General features: G+C 52.5%; 1 pseudogene; it reads left to right on the forward strand.

Moving 5' to 3' along the window:
• Positions 1-1,619: 1,619 nt before the first annotated feature.
• On the forward strand, positions 1,620-3,670 carry LOC108635165 (annotated as a pseudogene).
• Positions 3,671-3,903: the final 233 nt, after the last annotated feature.

The following is a 3,903-nucleotide window of genomic DNA, read 5'->3' on the forward strand; positions in this document are numbered from 1 at the left end:
ACCATGAGCATGAGCAACACTTGCCATTTATGTGAGGTTTCAGAAATGGACAAGCACGGCAGCATAGGCACTTGCTACCTGCATAGTCTTCCAGTCTGAAACATCACTCTTTGTACTCTTTGCAGAAAGCATATATAGGGGGGCAGGACTATAGGATGGATGGCTTAGATTGCTCCTGTTGCTGCTCCCAGCCCCACAGGATTGGATAACTTGGCAGGCTGGTACATGTTCTCAGATGGAGAACAGAAACACTTGAAAGGGCCTCCATAGGGTAAATGGGCAGACGTACATGTCTCCTGCACCAATGAATCACGGAGCTTAAAGGAATTGTCCTTAGCGACTCACTGGAAGGAATTTGAACAAGGTTCAGGGAGCTTCCTCATGCCAGCAGAGCATGCCCATTTTTCCCTCTGTGAAAAATGTGGCCAAGCCACCTCAGGCCTGTGCAGGTTCATGTCTGTCCAGTGAGGGAGGGAGGGTTACCCGACCCCTTCTGCGGTTCAGCAGTGACTGCCCACTGTTGGCTTTCAAGATTGAGAAAGCACTCTCCAAACCAGTGGACTAAAAATATCTGATCTCCCATTGGTGCAACTCACTCAGGAGGAGAAGGGCTTGCCTTCACTCCAAGGATAAGCTTCTCCTATAAGTGCTGGTGTCCATAGAGTGGCAAACGGCAACAGCACCACTTAAAGAGAAGGAGACACACAGACACCAGCCCTGGTACACACAAGGAAGGATTGCTCCAAACCAGTGCTATGCCAAAGCAGAGACAAAGAGACAGAGAGCTCTATACCCTAAGGTCCTGCTGTCCCTGAACAAGAGATCAACGTGGCAAACGGTGGGCTTTTTCCCTACACCCCTAGCATCTGGCCAGCAACAGTCTATCTGTCCTATAGAGAAAAGTGTTCAGCCACTTGGCACCCCGGTATATCCTTTGGATACTCAGGGAGAGCTCACAGTTATTGAAGGTCCTGTGGGACACAGGAGTGTGCTGTTTGGATTGTGGATCAGGAATCCGTGGTTGGAATTTCCAGAACCAGACCAATGACAGCGCCTGAGGTAGCGGCAGATGCAAAACCTGCTAGCTCTCTGGAGCAGAGTCTGGCCACGCAGTGGAGCAGATCCCAGGAACCACGGAAGATGCCTTCCGGTCTAGGGGTGTGTCCATCGTGTGCTGTCCACCCCCCTCTAGGCCATTGATCTAGATCTGGGTCAGCTGCCTGTGTGTGGCTCACAGCCTAGAGCCCCGCCTGTATGCCTGATGTCCCAGGGCCCATTCACCCTGTTCTGGGCTGCCACCATCCGTTTCTATAGTTCAGGCCAACCCCTCACACACACGAGCCATAGCCTCTGAACCATGCCCCACACCCCACACTAAAAACGCTAGTGGGCCCCACGGGATTACTGCACCCTGGGCCACCATTGCTTACCACTTGCTGTGATGCTATTATGTCCTGTCCCTTAGCATCTGACCCAGGCTGGGGTCATGGCCAGAGCCAAAGGTAGTGTGAGAAGTGGTCAGAGGTATGTGGGAGCGTCCTGGGACCCCAGACCTCCTTAGGTGTGAGCCTGGTGTTCAGGGGAATGGGGCCCCATGGCCTGTCCTGGTGATGCTGTGCATGGCTGGGACGTTACAGCCACCAGTGGTCACACCAGGTGAAGATGCCACCCTCTTCAGAGTGGAGGCAGGAGAGGACGGTGAGGCCCAGGTGGACGGAGTCGTGGCAGGGATCAGATGGGGTTTCCAGCTGCTTGCAGAGGGCAACTTTGAGGATGTGGAGGTTGTGCCGGATAAGTAACAGCAACAGGGGTTCTCCCTGGAGCTGCAGGAGAAGACGGTGGAGGAGCAGTGCCAGGAAAGGCCTGGAGGCCCGAGTGAGCTTCCGGCCCTAGATGTGCTGCAGGCACTGGCGACCCTGCAAGGGGATCTGAGCTCTGAGCCTGAGAAAACCTGCAGGGCCTACGTTTGGTTCACGTGCAAGAGCCATGAGAGGAGGAAGCGTGACTTGGCTCAGAAGAGTGCCATCATCCATGGCATCCCTGGCTTCTGGGCCAACGTGGTATCCTTTCTGCTACTCCCTGTGGTCCGCTGCTCAGGAGGAGGTGGAGGTGCAGAGGCAGGAGCAGGAGGAGGGGCAAGATGGGTGCTGGTGGACCCTGAAGGAAGTGTGGTACTGGGCAATTGGCAGGCTCCAAAGGCACAGCTGAGTAGGGTCTGGGCAGGGCCACACCTGTAAGTGCTGCAGCCTTGACTTTGTGTGTCTACTTCAGGCCTGATCTGAGGAGGAACAGCCTCTAAGTCAGAAAAGACCAGAGACAGTACACCAGGGCAGCCTTAGCTGACAGTTATAAATGATTATAATAAATAATTATAATAATTATAATAATCATTATAAATGATTCCGAAAATAACTGAGATCTGGGAGTAACACACGCATGCACACACACACACACAACATATGTAGACATACACTAGCCAACACCAACCCTTTGCTTTCAGAGATGGTTTGTAATGACTGTAAGTCCTACCATGTAAGCAGTGACATGCCACTACCCAGCATACACAGGTCTGGGAAATAATAGCTATCAGAAACAGCCCCTGCCTGAGGAATGCAGACCACCTCAGATGAAGAACACCACCAGGAACACAGAGCCATGAGCTTGTCTGATGGTATGGCAGGGCCTGAGCTCATCAGTAGTGGCTGGGTAAACAGAAGTGCCCAGCATCCTTGAAGATGCCTGTTCCCGTGTCCTTCTTCCACCCCAGACTAGGGCTGATGCTCCTGGCTCTTCTTGGCCCAGCATGTGGCATAAATGGCTCCTTGACCTCAGGAAGATTATGAACCACCCTCAAGCTTCTGTCATGATCAGCGACCAAGATAAAGACTTTCTCAGCTACATGATCGACTTGAATGTCAGTGAGGGAGACTGAGGACAGGTGGGTATGGGACTTGGTGGGGTGTGGAAGGATGATGTTATCCATGTTCCTATACTGTGAGAGTTTGGAGAGGCTTTGTGGAAGCTGTTAACGCCTGCCTGGGAGTCAAGCTGAGGACCCTAGAAGCTTTCACCTTTTCCCTCCTCCCTATCCTAGCAGGTACAGGTGTGAGTCAACCACGGTCATGCAGCAAGCTGATCTTTTCCTTTCGGGACCACCCCTATGTGTTGAAAAGAGTGATCATTAAGGAGTATTACCTTGACATCACTGGTAAAACGTGAATCCTGGAATGATGATTGTGGGTGTGCAGGGGTGTGGATGATCCACCTATGGGATCCACACCCATCTCCCCTCTCTTCCTGTAGGAATAGGGGACATCGTTCCACTCCAGTCCATTGGTTCTGGGACTTTGAACAGGGAGCATCAGCTGCAGGCTGGACACCAGGAGCCTTAACTTTCTCAACGGATTGTCAGGCCGCAACTGCCCAGAATCAGACAGGATTGCTGAGGTGGTATTGTTTTGGTCCTTGATACAGTTGATGATCGTTGTTGGAGTTCTTGGCTGCTCGTGTGAGGGTTTGGATCCTGGTCAGCCCAGGGCTGAGCTTGCCTCAGCAGCAAAGTGTTGCCAGCAGATTATCAGCAAAGACGAGTGGGATGATCCCCAGAAGGACTACCCCAGGAGAGAAGATTCTTCCATGACAGAAACACATGTGGTGAAGGGGTCTGGAGGTGGGCCATGAAGGGACAGCCCTGTACTAGCTGGGACACTGTCCTTTCCCAAATGGGGATGCTCAGTCTCATGCAGGCTGGCTGCGGAGTCTGAATTTGGGCCATGCATGTAACAAGTGGCCTGCTGAGAATGGGGGCTTGGGAATTCAGTGTGTCCTTGAGTGAAGCAAGTCCCCTCAAGTCAGTTGTGGTTGCAGAGTGAGAGTCCTAGGTGACACTACTAGAGGCAGGGT

The sequence above is a fragment of the Capra hircus genome, unplaced genomic scaffold, assembly GCF_001704415.2.
Source record: "Capra hircus breed San Clemente unplaced genomic scaffold, ASM170441v1, whole genome shotgun sequence".
Lineage (NCBI taxonomy): Eukaryota > Metazoa > Chordata > Mammalia > Artiodactyla > Bovidae > Capra > Capra hircus.